This window comes from Mustela putorius, unplaced genomic scaffold (assembly GCF_011764305.1).
Source record: "Mustela putorius furo isolate JIRA1106 unplaced genomic scaffold, ASM1176430v1.1 tig00000056_pilon_pilon_pilon, whole genome shotgun sequence".
Lineage (NCBI taxonomy): Eukaryota > Metazoa > Chordata > Mammalia > Carnivora > Mustelidae > Mustela > Mustela putorius.
Genome location: NW_025421263.1, coordinates 3,052,981 through 3,070,644, shown reverse-complemented (window position 1 = coordinate 3,070,644; position 17,664 = coordinate 3,052,981). Strand labels below are relative to the sequence as shown.

The window sequence follows — 17,664 nt, the reverse complement described above, 5'->3', positions numbered from 1 at the left end:
CATCAGGTTCTTTTACAACAGAACCTCCAGAGGACTGTCCAACATATTCTTTAGATGCTGTGAATACTTCTGGAAATGCTTGGCCGTCAGCTTGATGTTTATTATAATGAATTTTAATTAAGCTCTGGACCCTAAAGATTGCAGTTACAGTGTGGTCCCTTTCTAGTTCTCACGTGCACTTATTCTCATGAGCTTTTCCCCTATCGATTTGGGCAGAAAGCTAACGAGAACTGGTTGACAACCCCGGCGAACTCGCTTCCGGCAGCAGAGGCCACACATGTAACTACTGTTTCTAGGGGCCAAAGTTTCATTAAAATTTATTAGAACAAGAAAAGCGCAGCGCATGCGTGCTTTCTGCCCAATTCGATTTGGGCAGAAAAGTTGTAAGAATTTGCCTGCATTCTGCAGAAATTCAGACCACGTGGCATTTACAGCGTGCTCCCACGTGGCTCCTGCCGCGACTGCGCTGGACTGCCACGGTGGGGCTCAGGCGGCTCCCCTGAAGGCCTGCGCCTATGGAAGTGAGTTCACTAGGGGTTTCCAGCCAATTCTCACGAGCTTTCCGCCCAAATCCATATCGATTTGGAATATCTATATCGGAAATTCGGTATCAGCGGAAACCTGGTGAGAACTGGTCGGCATGCTGCAGCAATTCTGGCCATGGGAGCATGTGCCCAGCGTTTGGAGCGTATTCTCACCAGGTTCCGGCGTGACTGGGCGGGACCACCGTCCGGGGAAGGCGGCGCCCGTGGGGGCCCTCGCTACCAGAAGCGAGTTCGCTGGGTGTTTCTGACCAATTCTCAGGAGCTTTCTAATCAAATTGATACGGGCAGAAAGCTCGTCAGAATTGGCTGGCATTCTGTGGGGACTTGGGCCTGGCAGGCGGTGTGGGGGGCGCGTATGGAGCACTTTGTCCTGAGGTTCTTGTTGCAATGCCTTCGACCACAGTCTAGCCCCAGGCAGCTCCCCTGAGGGCCCCCGCCATGGGAAGCGAGTCTGCCAGTGGCTTCCTGCCAATTCTCCGGAGCATTCTGCCCAAATCGATATCGATTTCAATTTGGGCAGAATGCTTGGGGCGGGAAACGTCCCACAAACTCTCTTCAAACAGCGGGTGACCCCTTGGCAATCACGCGGGTTCACCGGTAATCCCGCGAAGTCTCCTCTGGAACCTCGCGAGAACTCGTTTCTGACGTCGAATGCGGGTAGGCGGAATGGTGGAAAAATGCAGGCCAAATTTCATGAGTCTTTTATCCAAATTGCTATCAATTTGGGTAAAAAAACTTGTGAGAAATTCCTGGAAACCTTTGGCAAACTGTCCTCCGATGGCGGAGGGCGTCAAGGGAATCGCACAGCTAGGCACCTAATCCCCTGAGGTCTCGGCTGCACCCTCGAGAGAAGTCGTTCCAAATACCCAACGCTCCTGACCCAAATCACCAGATAATGTGGGTCGGTATTGATTTCGGTAGAAAGGTCGTGAGAATTGGCCAGAAACCTCTGGTAAACTCGCTTCCAATGGCGGGGGCCCCTCAGAGCTATCACGCAGGCTTGGCCCGAGAGGTCTTGGCCAGAACCTCCTGAGAACTCATTCCCAACACTAAGCAAGCACGCAGTTCAAATCGGACAACGCGGGCCATTTCTCACGAGCTTTCTACCCTAATTGGTATCGATTTAGGTGGGAAGCTCGTGAGAATTGACCGGAAGCCTCAGGCGGACTCTTCGGAAAGTGGGGCCCCTTAGGGGAATGGTGCAGACTTGGCCCATAATCCTGCGAGGTCTCAACCAATTCTCCAGAACTCATTCCAAACACCGAGTGGGTCGCCCTAATCACGGGACAACGTGGGCCAATATTGACGAGCTTTCTAGCCAAATCAATATCAGTTTGGTTAGAAAGCTTGTGAGAATTGGCCAGAAACTTCCTGTGAACTCTTCCCAAGGTAGGAGCCCTCTCACTGCCTCCAGTGGCCATATTCAGCACCGGCATGCCATTCATTGTCTCGCACTGCAGATCTTCACTGCTTCTAGTGGCGTTAATGAGCACTGCAAAACCGTCTGTCATGCCTTGCATTACAGCTGAACACTGCCTCCAATGGTAGAAAACTGCACTGCCACTCCTTGCAGCTCACCAGTGGCTCCAGTGGCGAGGTACTTCACTGTCACTCCTTCCAGTGGCAACTCAACACTGCCTCCGATGGGAACAAGCTCCACAGGCATGCCATCCATGTTCTTGCACTGCATCTCAACACTTTCTCTCCTGGCTGTCAAAAGCGCTACAAATCCTTCTGGCATCCCTCACACTGCAGCTGACCACTGCCTCCAGGGGCGGGAACCGACATTTCCATTTCTTCCAGGGTCTCACAGTGTGGCTCACCACTGCCTCCAGTGCCTGCAAACTGCACTGGCATGTCTTTCAGCAGCTCTCCCAATGCAGCTCAGCACTGCCTTCAACGACATAATTCTGCACTGCCATGCCATCAAGCAGCTCTAATAATTCGCCTTTCCACCACTGGAGGCAGTGATGAGCTCCAGTGCCACAGATGCTGAAAGATGGGGCAGTTCAGCTTGCCACCAAGGGAGCCAGGGCTGAGCTGCAGTGGGTGAGACACTGGAATATGTACCACTGGCACTTCCGAACAAGGGATGCAGTGGAGAGATACAGTGTAAGGCGTGGGAAGGAAACACAGTGTGGATTTACGCCACTGGTGGCAGTGCTGAGTTGCAGTCTGAGTGATGGTGGAAGACATGCCAGTGTGGCTTGAGACCAGTGGAGGATGTTGCAAACTGCACTGCAGGACGCTGGAAGGTCTGACAGTGCAGGTTGGTGTTACTGGAGGGAGTGGTGAGCTACAGATAGTCACTGGAAGGCATGGCAATGCTGCTTGCCACCACTGGAGGCAGTGGCGAGCTGCAGTGCAAAAGATGGTCAAAGATGATTCCGTACAGCCTGTTCACACTGAGGGCAATGGTGAGGTGCTGGGTGAGAGACCCTGAGAGGTAATGCGCTGGAGCTTGTTTCTCTAGGAGGCAGTGGTGAGCTTTATATCCTGTTTCCCCAAGTTCAGGAGTGAGCTAGAGCCATCCACCAACTCAGCATTGTGCCCCATGTCCCTGAGTTTGGTGGTAATGAGTTGTCACGATGGGGTAGGAGGGGCCTCCAGATGAGGGTCTGGAGCCTGGAGGAAACCAGTCCTGACTCATGTTGCATTTGGAACAGATGAGTTGAGTGTGTTTTTGGGAGAGTAGCTTCACTACTCCAAAAAAAAAAAAAAAAAAGGATAATGGCATTGGTCAACTTTAGAATGAAACTAATTACTACTTAAGAAACAAGCATGTGTCTCCCCTTCTCAAGGAACTGCAGCAGGTGTTCAAGCCTTAGGTCAGAGGTACCTTCTTATCCCCACCTGACAACACTTCTCCACTCTGGCTTCATGAGACCCAAAGTTTTAAACATCAGCATCTGAGTCAGTCATGCAGCTTGTCACAGGACATCAACATTCAGAGAAAGCAGCAGGTACATTGGATGCAATGTCATATCCATGTCAAGATGGGAGGTAAAACTTCTCTTTCACCCCAAACCTCCTGGGATTTTCTCTTGTCTCTAGTGGAGCCACAAAGTCAAACTGAAGTAGCTGTCAGCAATCTAGAGTGGGTGCAAGAGTTCCTGATTTTCCCTGCAGAGAGAACTTTACAGGGGATCCCATTTTATCTGCTCATTTCTGGTTTATGAAGGTATGTGGAACATCTCTTTCCTAGGAAATCACTTTGATTGGAAAGGGAAGATGAGATTGACTATTGTGTATTTTTAACATAGAATGTGTTCCTTCATCTAACAGTGTTTATTCCATTGGGCATAGGTTGTGATGGAGTGGCCAGCATCTAGAGTTAGGTGGCTTTTTGAGGTCAGATAGAGACTTGGATGATGTCTTATCATTTGTCAAAGGTGAAGTTTCCTAACTGATTAGTCTTTTCATCCAAAGAGTTACAATGATACCAGAGACAAAAGTCAAAATGATTCCAGGGAGTCTTTGACGATTTAAAAGTGAAGCTTGACTTTCTAGTTTCACTAAATGGATCATCTAGATAGTTGGATATGCCATATTTTCTCTGTAGTTTCATTGGTGGTGAAGTCAGAAGGAGATAGAGGCATGCTGGTGGCTTCAACGGGCTTGGCATCAGGAACCCTGGGTGAATTTCTGGAACTACTTGCCTGATGCTGGTGAATCAGGTTATCCCCCCAGGTTTTCCATTTCCTCCTTAGGAAATTGCTGGCAGGTAATGTTCTGCTTAATGCAGAACCCTCCTGCACTGTTGGTGGGCATGCAGGCTGCTACAACCACTCTGGAACAGAGTATCGTGGTTCCTCCAAAAGCTAAGAATTGAACAACCCTAGGATCCAGCAATTGCACTCTTAGGTATTTACCCAAAGGACACAAAAATGCACATTCAGGGGGGTCCAAGCACCGTGATGTTTATAGCAGCATTATCAACCGTATCAAAACTATGAAGGAAGCCCTAGCATCTGTTCACTGATGAGTGGAGGAAGAAGATATGGGAGATAGATATACAATGGAGTAGGACCCAGCTTCACAAAGAATGAATTCTTACCATCTGCAAGGATGCAGATGCATCCAGAGTGGATTAAGTTAAACAAATTCTGTAAGGAAAGACAAATACCCACTGACTTTGCTACTCTGGCATTTCAGAAAGAATATGGATGAATATAGTGGCGCGGGGAGGAAGATAGGCAAATAAGAAAACAGACACAACCTCAGAGCACAAACGAGGGTTGCTAGCAGGCAGGTGTGTTGGGGGTAGGGTTGAATGGGTGCTGGCTATTAGGGAGGGCACTTGTGATGAGCTCTCACTATTCTATGCAGGTGAGGAATCATGAAATCCTACCCCTGAAGCAAAGGAATTAACACTGCATGGAAACTAACTGGAATTTGTCAATGAAGAAAAGAAAAAGATATTCTGCTTCAAAAATAGAGTGATTTTTCACTCTCCTATTGTGTAGATGATAGTTTTCAAACACAGTGATGTAGGATACACTAGTGTCTTACTGCATAAGGAGTCCTCGGAAAGCTGCAATGAAAGATTCAGCTCTCAGAGCATGTTCATGTTCCATTGATATGTTACTTTCAGTTTGCCCAGGCAGAAAGTAAAATGGAGAGAAATATGACAGAAGAGGAATAGAGGTGTTAACCATTTAGGAGGTAGCCTTCTCCCTTTCTCATGAAAGACTTGGGTCAGGGTAATTTGGAAGAAGTGGGGAGAGGATCTTGGAGCTTTGCAGCAGATAGGGGAGTTCCAAGTCTGGGTAAAGCTGATGGGTTCTGGAGAAGAGTGGAATGCATTCCTCAGGAATGAGTGAGCAGGGCTGGCTCCAGGGTGGCTGTGTGTCTTCTGTGTGACAGTTGTGACAGGTCAGGGCTGTAAGCATATTCCTGGCTGAGGACAGGTAAAGCACAGGTGGGGAGTTGGCAGAGCACCTTCTTCTGTGCCACCAGCCTCAGCCAACACACATGACCTCATCGTCTCTCCCTGTCACTCCAATTCAGACTTGTCCATGATGTTGGTTTGTGCTTCATTCTTCGTGTGTGGGTGAAGTTTCAAAAGTTAGATGGTGGAAATGACAGGTCATCAGAACATCTGTTCCTCTTTTATTTCCTGCTTTTCTTCCAGTCACTGAAGTGGATCAGACCTGCTAGTGGAAGGGGCATCTGTGTGTTTCTTTTCCCTGTTTTTTTTTTTTTTTTAAAGATTTTATTTATTTGTCAGAGACAGAGGGAGAGAGAGCGAGCGAGCACAGGCAGACAGAGAGGCAGGCAGAGGCAGAGGGAGAAGCAGGCTCTCTGCCGAGCAAGGAGCCAGATGTGGGACTTGATCCCAGGTCCCTGGGATCATGACCTGAGCCGAAGGCAGCTGCTTAACCAACTGAGCCACCCAGGCGTCCCTCTTTTTCCTGTTTTAATTAAACAAAGGGAAAACAGCTTTCTGAAATAGTCAAAGAATCCTTTGTGGGGGTTCATATTTTTCTCTTCTGTGAACCACTTTCTGATATTCAAAATTATTATTTTTTAAATTTATTATTTTTTTAAAAATTTATTTGACATACAGAGATCACAAGTAGGCAGAGAGGCAGGCAGAGAGAGAGGAAGGGAAGCAGACTCCCTGAGCAGAGAGCCCGACACGGGGCTCAATCCCAGGACCCTGGGACCATGACCTGAGCCGAAAGCAGAGGCTTTAACACACTAAGCCACCCAGGTGCCCCTTCAAAATTATTTTTAAAGGGCACCTGGGTGACTGTGTTTTCAGCATCTGCCTTGGGCTCAGGTCTTGATCCCAGGGTCTGGGATTGAGCCACGCATTGGGCTCCCTGCTTGGCGGGAAGCCAGGTTTTCCCTCTCCCATTCCCGCTCCCCCTGCTTGTGCTCCCTCTCCTGCTGTCAAACAAATAAATAAAAACTTTTTTAAAAAGGATTTTTTTTTTTTTTTAAAGCACAGGCTCAGAGCTGTAACATGGTGCAGTGCCCTTTGTGAGGGGGAGAAATGAAGGAGGAGTGTACATTGTTTAGGAGCCTGGTGAGTGGCTCATTTTGTTCCCAATGGAACACAAACCCCTGTTAGCCTTCCTTGGCAGTGGGGTGGGGAATGATTGCTGCTCACCTGGTGGCCCATCCTGGGCTCTGAAACCTGACCTGGTAAAACACTTACAACTGGGAAATTTATGAAGAAAACAGAATGAACCCTGGAGGGTGCTTGTATTCTTTGCACTCAGACAACTCCATGGAGCAAAGGAGCTCTTCACCCATGAGGTATGTCAGGGTCCCGAAAGCTGTGGGTTTTGCTTCATGGGAGGAGGTTTTGTCTTCATCCTTATCCAAACCAGAGCCATGTCACCTGGTTATGGAGATCCAGACCTTTATGTGACCATGCCATTTTTATTCTTGTTATTTTAAGAAAGCAATGTAGACATTCACTTTGGGATACCAATATCAAAAGGAAAAATATAAGGTCCAATATATATATGAGGACTGAGCTTGTGGTATCTCTCATTAGTATGGGTAATGTCGGGCTGCCCATATGAGAAAGAACAAGGAACTCTATTTAAATAGAAGTGTGCTGTGCACATGTAGTGTTTTATTCTGTCTTTTTCCTTACTTTTCTGAAGGAAAAATAGAGTGGTGACTGGAGATTGGCTTCTTATTTTAAAGAATGAGAAACAAGAAATTTAAAAGGGCAGTGTTCATGCTGATGTGGTGCTCCATGCTCAGGGAGTGAGGGTTTGAAGCTTGGACTTGGGAGCGTTGGTGTTCAGGTAGGATGTTGTCTGAGTTTCCTGCACAGAGTCACTTGGCTGCTCTGCCTAAATAGACCCATTCCTGACTTTTGAAGGGCAGGTGGCTCCAAGGTGGCTTAAAACCCTAGGACACTGGAGGAATGATTCGGAAGGGACACCTGGGTGGGCCAGTTTAGACAAACCCAGAGAATTCCAGAGCTAATGATGAACATGTTTCTGAGACTGGAGTTTGCTTCTCTGTGAGTAGCTTTGAGCTGGGGTGGAAAGCAGTCTCTGGATCTTAGGATTCACTGTGTCATCAGGTGTGAGCCTGGCAGGGTAGTCAGATCAGATAGCTGGGAGACTGTGAGACAATGGCAGTGGGCCATCACTCTTGATGCACAGGTCAGCTTGCTCAGGGGACAGGGCTCTGCTCCCTGGCCAACTCTTCTGCTGTCCCTGTGATACAAAACTTGCTTCTTGTTGTATTCTCAAACCCGCCTCTCAGCAGAGGGCTTGGTGGGAAGCAGCCCAACAGGCAGCATTATGGATTCTTGCTTAGTGTGTCCCTTGCTTCTTCAGATGAGGCACCACAGGCGTCCTCTGCCTGGTGTTTTTGAATTCAGTCAGGAGAAGCAATTCTTCCAGAGCCACACCCCTGAGAAATCCTCCACTTTCCTGTGTTGTGTGGAAGAGGACACTTTTCACTTGGAATTGAAATCTCAGCTGCTGCCATTAGGTTCCAAGACCACATGGCACAGCAGTCTCCTTGAAGCTCTAGTTCCACATGGGGCCTGCAGTCTGAGACTGAGGCCGAACCTGGGAGTCCTGCTGCTGCTGCTGCTGCTGCTGCAGGTTCCTTCCTGAAATATCACAGCAAAGTTTGGTTTGTGATGACATCCCAGGAAAGAGGGACAGGTGCATCATTCTGGCCCACCCCAGGAGGATGCCAGATGCCTATCCCAGGTGGCTGGTGCAGGGAGGAGAAATGTCTGTTTCCCAGGCATCCCTTCCTTGGTCAGAGGGAGATTTGGACCCTGGGATGATTCTCTGCTCAGCTTTCTCAGATGAGCACATCAGGCAAAGGTAGGAAGTGTGTGTGCTCACCTGGAATTGAGGAAGGTGTTTTCAGGTTTCATGTGCAAGTGGTTTCCTCTTATAACTCATTTCCCTGATGGTCTTCAGGGTTCTGTGGGTGGACCCATTGTCCCAGGCATCCTGGCTGTGGAAGAGCTCTGATCACATTTTCCCTCAGGGCTCTGGTCTGGGAAATCGGAGGGAGTTCGTGGTTAAGCCACCCAAGTAAGCCTCCATTTCTCCCTTGCTGAAATAGATTGGTGACTGTGATAATTGCTCTGGAGATAGAAAGCACGAGACAGGGCTGTGGTGCTGATGGGGAAGTGGCAGTGGTACTTGTTATTCATGAAGGGTCCAGGTGGAACTTTACTAGGAAGGTGAAGCTTAAGTTAGCTTAGAAAGAAGGTGAGTGATGTCACATCAAGAACCTTCTAAATGGAAGGGAAATCATATGCAAAGGTCCTGGGGCAGGAGCATACCAGATATATCCAGGAGCAGCAGGAAGGCCCTCTGGCCAGAGTAGACAGTTTAGGACATGACCTTAGGGAGGTGACAGTAGGGTGACAGAGAGCCATTGCAGGACTGTGACCCCATGGGACCCTGTTTCACTGAGCTATCCTGGCTACAGTGTTAAGAACAGATGCCTAAGTGTTGAGGATGGCCAAGAGAGGACAATGATGAAGACTTTCCAGGAACTCGGGCAAGAGATGGTCTCCAGTGTGACCAGACAGGTGGCCTTGGAAGGAGGGGTGAGTCCTATTCTGGGTACCTGTCAAAGATGGAACTCACAGGATTTGCCAATGGGTTCGATATTGGGAATGGGAGAAAGGAGGAATTGAGGTAACCCCCAGCACCTGTGGGTTGTCCCCAGTGAGGCAAAGGAGGAGGTTTCTGGGGGTAGAAGGTGCTTCATGTTCCACCTGCTGAGGAAGTTGCCTTTCACAGTGGACATGCTGATGTTTGTGTCTGGGAGAATTTTGAACTTCTACCCCCTCAGCAACTTTCAAGTACAAGTCTTCACACTTTTCTCAAAGTTCATGGTAAGACGGCTGGCTTTTTGAAAAGATGTATGTTATTACCCAGCTCTAGTAGCAGGAAGAAACCTGAAGAGGATTTCCCTCTTATGAAAAAGTCAAAAAGTGGGCATCACATTCACCATCTGTTTTGTGGGGAACCACTACAGAGGAGGTGTGTACCCAACCAGCTCCTTCATGGGCATTGGTCTCCTCATCCAGCCACCAGAACTTTGAATTTTGTCTATGAGCATCTGCTGTGCTTTATCTCCATTTATTTTGGGTATCCGTTAGGATGTTGTGTACTGAGGCCTAAGAAGAGCCAAAGAGAAGGAACTTTTCATGTCTGAGCATGTTCACTCATTTTTCTGTAGAAATGAATGGTCATTCCCTTTTCAGTGTACACCATTTCTTCTGTGCAAGGTTTCCTAGGACACTGTACATTCAAGTAGCAAGGAAGCCTGTACCCCATCCTGCAGGGTTAGCTTTTATATCTATGCTGCACAGAACATTCCATGACTTGCAGATTTTATTACTCAAACATGGCACCTTGGACCACCTTCACCCCTTTCCCCCCTTCCCTGAATCTGGCAACCACCAATCTGTTGTCAGTATATGTGTATTCAGTACTTTTTGGATTTCATGTGGAATATCCATGAGACCCTCTGGTGTTTTGTCTTTCTGTGTCTGAGTGACTAAGCGTAATGCTCTCAAGGTCGATGTTTCCATGTCTGGTTATTATAAATAATGCTGCAGTGAACATGAGAGTGCATCTCTCTTTTGGAGGGAGTGTTTTAGTGTTCTCCAAAGAAATACTCAGTAGAGCAATTACTGGGTCATGTGGTAGTTGTGTTTGTTTTTTCCCCCAGAACCTCTGCAGCATCTGTCACAGTGGCCACACCAATTTCCATTCCCACCAACAGTGCACAGGGCCCCTTTGTGTACACATCCTTGACCACACCTGGTATCTGTCTCTGGTATGATTGCCATTCCCTCAGTTGTGAGGTGATAGCTGATTGTGCTTCTGACTTATGTTTTCCTGATGACAATTAATGATGTTGAACAACTTTTTCTGTGTCTGGTGGCCACCTGTATGCCATCTTTGGAAAGTATCTATTCACATATTCTCCCCAGTTTTTATTCAGTTTTGGTTTGGATTTGAAGGAGTGTTTTGTGTATTTTGGATATTAGCCTCTTATCACACATAGGATGTGCAGATATTTTTTTCTCATTGGGGAGGTTGCCTTTTAGGGTTTGATGGTTTCTTTGTCATGGAGAAATTTCAGTTTGATGTCCTTCCACTTGTTTATTTTTGTTTTTGTTGCCTTTGCTTTTTGTGTCTGATGTAAAAGATGCTTCCCCAAAACCAATATTGAGAAACTTACTACCTGTGTTTTCTTCCTGGAGGTTTATGGATTTAATTCTTATGTTCAAGTCATTCATCCATTCATAATTTGTATGTATGGTGTAAGAAAGTCACATTCTTCTGCATTTAGTGTCCAGTTTCTCCAGTACCATTCACAGAAGAGACAGTCCTTTCCCCATTGTATATTTTCTGTTGCTGTCATAAGTTAAGACCATACATGTGTGTGGGTTAGTTTCTGAGGTTTCTTTCTCCTTTCCTTTCTTTCTTTCTTCCTTCCTCTCTCCCTCCTTCCCTCCCTTTCTTTCTCCTTCCTTCTTCCTTCCTTCCTCTCTCCCTCCTTCCCTCCCTTTCTTTCTCTCTCTGCCTTCAGCTCAGGTCATGATCTCAGGTTCCTGGGATTGAGTCCCACATCAGGCTCTCTGCTCAGCAGGGAGCCTGCTTCCCCCACTCTCTCTGCCTGCCTCTCTGCCTACTTGTGATCTCTCTGTCAAATAGATAAGTAAAATCTTTGAAACCCTCAATGTGTTTCTTGAGATTGTCTCTTTTGCTTTGATTCCCTCTCTGGTTTCGTCCTCCTCCCCCCCCCCTTTTTTTTTTTTAAAGATTTTATTTATTTATTTGACAGACAGAGACCCCAAGTAGGCAGAGAGAGAGGGAGAGAGAGAGGAGGAAGCAGGCTTCCCTGCAGAGCAGAGAGCCCCATGCGGGGCTCGATCCCATGACCCTGGGATCATGACCTGAGCCGAAGGCAGAGGCTTTAACCCACTGAGCCACCCAGGTGCCCCATCCTCCTTCCCTTTTTTTTTTTCCCCCTCTTCTCCTATGATCCTCTGTCTTGTTTCTTAAATTCCACATATCAGTGAGATCATATGATAATTGTCCTTCTCTGATTGACTTATTTCACTTAGCATAATACTCTCTAGTTCTATCCATGTCATTGCAAATGGCAAGATTTTATTTTTTGCTGGTTGCATAATATTCAGTGGCAGATATATCCATATATATCCTTACATCTGTCGATGGATGTCTGTTCGTTGCATACTTTGGCTCTTGTGGGTATTGCTGCTATAGACATTGGGGTGCAGGTGCCCCATCAGATCACTACATTTGTATCTTTGGGGTAAAAACCCAGCAGTGCAATTATAGGGTTGTAGAATAGCTCTATTTTCAACTTCTTGAGCAAACATCACACTGTTTTCCAGGGTGGCTTCACCAGCTTGCATTCCTACCAACAGTATAAAAGTGTTCCCCTTTCTCCACATCCTCACGAACAACTGCTGTTTCTGACGACATTCATTTTAGCCATTTTGACTGGTGTGAGGTGGTATCTCATTATGGATTTGATTTGTGTTTTACTAATGTCAAGGGATGTTGAGCAGTTTTTATGTCTCTGTTGTCCATTTGGATGTCTTATTGGAGAAATGTCTGTTCATGTCTTTGGCCTATTTCTTGATTGGATTATTTTATCCTGCCGGTGTTGAATTTGGTAAGTTCTTTCTAGATTTTGGATACTAGCCTTTATCTGATATGTCATTTGAGAGTATCTTCTCTCGTTCTGTTTATTGTCTTTTGATTTTGCTGACTCTTTACTTTGCTGTGTAAAAGTTTGCTATCTTGATGAAATCCCTACAGTTCATTTTTGCTTTTGTTTCCCCCGCCTTTGGGGACATATCTAGCAAAAAGTTGCTGTGGCTAATGTCAAAGAGGTTGCTGCCTCTGTTCTCCTTAAGGATTTGGATGAATCCCTGTCTCACATTGAGGTCTTTCATCCATTTGGAGTCTATTTTTTGTATATGGTATAAGGCTATGGTCCAATTTCATTATTCTGCATATGGTTGTCCTATGTTACCAGCACCATTTGTTGAAGAGAGCCCCCTCCCCCCACCTGCCACTGGGTATTCTTTCCTGCCTTGAGGAAGATTAATTGACCCTAGAGTTGAGTGTCCATTTCTGTTCCATTGATTTATGGGTCTGCTTTTGTACCAGTGCTGTACTTTTTTTTTAAAAGATTTTATTTATTTATTTGACAGAGATCACAAGTAGGCAGAGAGGCAGAGAGAGAGAAGCAGGCTCCCCACTGAGCTGAGAGCCCGATGCGGGGCTCCATCCCAGGACCCTGAGATCATAACCTGAGCTGAAGGCAGAGGCTTAACCCACTGAGCCACTCAGGCACCCCTGTCAGCGCTGTACTGTCTTGATGGTCACAGCTTTGAAATAGAGCTTGAAGTCTGCAATTGTGTTGCCACCAGCTTTGGTTTTCTTTTTCAGCATCCCTTTGGCTATTCGGTGTCTTTTCTACTAGCATACAAATTTGGGGATTATTTATCCCAGTTCTGTGAAAAATGTGGATGGTATTTTGATAGGGTATGCATTGAATATGTGGATTGCTCTGGGGAGCATAGCCATTTTCACAATATTTGTTCTTCCAATCCATGAGCATGGAATGTTTTTCCATTTCTTTTTGTCTTCCTCCTTTTCTTTCATGACTATGGTATGGGTTTCTGAGTACAGATCCTTTGCCTCTTTGGTTAGGTGTATTCCTAAGTATCCTATGGTTTTGGGTACAATTATTATACATTAAGAGATCCTTAATCTCTCTTTCAGTTCTAGCAGTTTTGAGGTGGAGAATTTTGGGTTTTCCACAGAAAGTACCCTATTGCATGCAAAGGTTGAGAGTTTGACTTCTTCTTTACTGATTCGGAAGCCTTTTATTTCTTTTTGTTGTCTGATGGCTGAGGCTAGGAATTCTGTATTTTGTTGAACAGTAGTGATGAGAATGGGCATCCCTGTCATGTTCTTGACCGGAAGGGAAAAGCTCTCAGTTTTTCCCCATTGGGAATTATATTTTCTGTGGTTTTCCCATAAATGGCCTTCATGATGTGGAGGTATGTATCCTCTATCCCTCCGCGGTGAAAAGTTTTGATCAAGAAGAGATACATTTATTTGTCAAATGCTTTTTCTGCAGCTATTGAGAGGATCCTATGGTTCTTGTTCTTTCTTCCATTAATATAGTGGATTCCATTGATTGGTTTGCAGTTGTCAAACCACCCTTGCAGCACAGGAATAAATTCGATTTGGTTGTGGTATATCATCCTTTTAATGGGCTGTTGGATCCTATTGGCTAGTATGTTGGTGAGAATTTTTGCATCCATATTCATCAGGGATAGTGGTCCGTAATTCTCCTTTTGGGGTCTTTGGTTTTGGGATCAAGGTAATGCTGGCCTTATCAAAAGGGTTTGGAAATTTTCCTTCCAGTTCCATTTTTTGGAAAAGTTTCAGAAGAAGAGGTATTAAAGCTCCTTTACATGTTTGGTGGGATTCCCCTGGGAAGCCATCTGGCCCTGGTGTCTTGTTTCCTGGGGGATTTTTGATGACTGGTTCAATTTTGTTGCTGATTATGAGTCTCTTCAGGTTTCCTTTTCTTCTCGGTTCAGTTTTGGTCATTTCTATGTTTCTGGGAATGCATCCATTTTTTCAAGACTGTCTGATTTGTTGACATAGAGTTGCCATCCTATGTTCTTATAATTGTATTTCTTTGGTGTTGGCTGTGATCACTCCTTCTTGATTCATGATTTTATTGATTTGGGTTCTTTCTGTTACCTTTTTGAGAAGTCTGGCCAGGGGTGTATCAATCTTATTAATTCTTTCAAAGAAGCAGCTCCTGGTTTGTTGATTTGTTCTACTATTCTTTTGGTTTCTACTTCATTAGTTTCTCTTCTAATCTTTATTATTTCTCTTCTTTTTCTACTTTCTCCAACTCCTTTAGGTGTAGGGTTAGGTTGTGCATTTGAGACCTTTCTTGGTTCTTGAGAAAGGCTTGTAGTGCTGTATACTTCCCTCTTAGGACTGCCTTTACTGCATCCCAAAGATATTGAATGACTGTGTTTTCATTCTCCTATGTTTCCATGAATTTTTAAAATTCATTTTGAATTGACTGGTTGACACATACATTCTTTTGTAGGATGCTCTCTAGCCTCCATGTATTTGGGTTTCTTTCCACCTTTCCTATTGTGACTGAGTTTCATTTTCAAAGCATCATGGTCTGAAAATATGCAGGGAATGATCCCAATCTTTTGGGATGAGAATGAACATGGTGGTCTCCCTATCTCTGGCCTGGAGCTGAGAGCTCAGAGCTCCATTCCTCAGTGTTCTCTCACAGAAAAGTGGTCAGTCCTTTATGTCTCCCTGGTCTCTGTTGACACTCCATGCTCACCAGACCTGTGACCAAGCATTTCTGTCTCTGACACAAAATTCAGTTTGGAATCTCCAAACACATCAGACTCCTGCAGCATGCTCAGGCACCACTCCTCCTGGTGGTGGTGGGGGGGGTTCTCCCCAGTTGTTCAGCTTCTTGGGCTCCTTCTCAAAGAGCAGTGGCCAGACTGTGCTGTGAATCACAGTTTATGGCAACCTCCAGCTTAGAGTCTACTCCTGGGATTACTCTTTGCATCTGGCTTCCCTGCTCCGATACCTGGGAGATTTGCTGCCCTCAAGTGCCCTTGGTCTTCCTGGGACCCCAAGGATCCCAAGACCACACTGTCCCATCGAGGGTTCCAGTCGCCACAGCAACATCCCTCACCAGAGCAGACTTCTAAAATTTCCAATTTTGTGCTCTGCTGCCCCTAGCACTTGGCAATACCTGGCTGACAGAGGCTCCCTCCCCCCAGAGTTTATCTTCCCACCTATCAGCTTAGATTCACTTTTTTGTACCTCCTACCTTGTGGAAAGTGGTTAGTTTTCTGTTTCTAGAGTTGCAGTTACTCTTTTCTTGGATCTCTGGTTGAGTTTACAGGTGTTCAGAATGGTGTGATAGCTCTCTAGCTAAGTTCTTTGTGCCAGATGAAATAAAGGTGTCATACTCCTCTGCCATCTTGGACTCTCTCTCTCTTCTTCTTTCTCCAAATTGCCTTGGGTATGGTGGATATGTTAACATTATTAACTCTTCTAGTTAATGAGAATGACATATGCTTCCATTTATTTGAGTCATCTTCCAAATCTTTAGCCCATAACATTCACCCACCAACATGCACATATTTTTCCTTCCTTTTCCACCATGTGGCAGTATAGCAGATCTTTCTCATTCTTAGTTACTTTTATTCCTAGTTTTTTTTTTCTTGATGCAATTGTCAATGGCATTTATTTCTTTTTTCTTTGTGAAAGTTTGTCATCAGTATATAGAAATATAGAAATACAAGTTGGGACACTTGGGTGGCTCCGTTGGTTAAGTGTCTGCCTTCAGGTCAGGTCTTGATACTGGGGTTCTGGGAATGAGTCCGGGCATTGGGCTCTCTGCTCAGCAGAGAGTCTGATTTTCTCTGACTCTCTGCTGCTTCTTCTACTTGTACTCTGTCTCTCTCGGTGTGAAATAAATACATTCTTTAAAAAAAAAAAGAGATGTGACATGTCTCCATATATTGACTTTGTATCCTGCAGCTTTACTGAATTTGTTTATCCTGATGTATTCAAATTTATTTGTTAATAAGAAAATTTATTTTTTTGTGGACTCTTTAGGGATTTCTACATATAGTATCATGTTATCTGCAAATAGTGACCATTTTCTTTTCCTATTTAGATTTTATATCTCTCTGTTTGTTTGTTTGTTTGTTTTTTAAAATAGTTCAGCTAGGGCTTTTGATATGATAATCAATGAAACTGGAAAGAGTGGGCATCTCTATCTTGTTCTTTCTGGTAGTGGGAAAGTTTTTAGCATTTCCCCCTCAAGTATAATGTCAATTGTGGAATTTTCATACAGGGTCTTTGTTTGGTTGAGGTATGTTCCATCAATACCCAGATGGTTTAGAGTCTTTACCATAAATGCATATTGAATCTTGTCAAGTGTTCTTTCTGCATTTATTGTAAGAATCCTAGGATTTTTATCTTTTGTTTTGTTTAAGGTGATGTTTGCTATTGGTGGATGTGCATATGCAGAATCATCCTTGCATCCCTGGAATAAATCCCACTGGATCATGTTGTGTGATTCTCCAGATGTATTGTTGAATTAATGTTGCCAATAATTTGTTGAGGATTTTTGCATCTCTGCTCATGAGGGATATTGGCCTTTCCTTTTCTTGTAGCATCATTGTCTTGTTTTGGTAGAAGGCTAATGCTGCCTTCATAAAATAAGTTTGGATGTATGCCCTTCTCTCCTTTTTAAAAAATCAGTTTGGGAAGGGTTCGTATTAATTCTTCTATGGTTGAACTCCTCAGTGAAACTGTCTGGGCTTGGACATTTGTTTCTTGGGAGGATTTGACTATCGAATCAATCCTTTTCCTAGTGATCAGTCTGATCAGATTTATTTCCCTTCACACTTCATTCTAGATTATTTTTAGGAACTTATCCATTTTTTCTAGTCTGTCCAAGGTGTTGGCCTCTACTTGCCCATAGTATTCTTTAACAATATTTTGTATTTTTTTGATATTTATTGTAATAGCTCACCTTTCTTTCTTTCTTTCTTTTTTTTAGCGTAACAGTATTAATTGTTTTTGCACCACACCCAGTGGCTTTTTTTTTTTTAAGTTTTTCACATTTATAATTTAAGTTCAGTTAGCCAAAGTATAGTTTTTGAGGTAATGGTCAATGATTCATTAGTGGCATATAACACCCAGGGTTCATCACCACATGTCCCCTCCTTAATACCCATCATCCAACTACTCTGCCCCCAACCTACCTCTCCTTTTTGACAAAGTACAGCATCCTTTCCTCATCAAAACTCTTCAAGGTTTAGGGATAGAGGGTACATACCTCAATATCATCAAAGCCATCTATGAAAAACCCACAGTGAATATCATTTTCAATGGAGAAAAACTGAAAGCTTTTCCGCTAAGGTCAGGAACATGGCAGGGATGTCCATATCACCATTGCTATTCGACATAGTACTAGAAGTCCTAGTCTCAGCAATCAGACAACAAAAAGAAATTAAAGGCATCCAAAT

At 44.8% G+C, this 17,664-nt stretch overlaps 1 pseudogene; it reads left to right on the top strand.

The window, feature by feature from the left end:
* Nucleotides 1–2,739: 2,739 nt before the first annotated feature.
* LOC123394171 overlaps nucleotides 2,740–17,664 on the top strand; it is a 33,042-nt pseudogene continuing 18,117 nt past the window's right edge.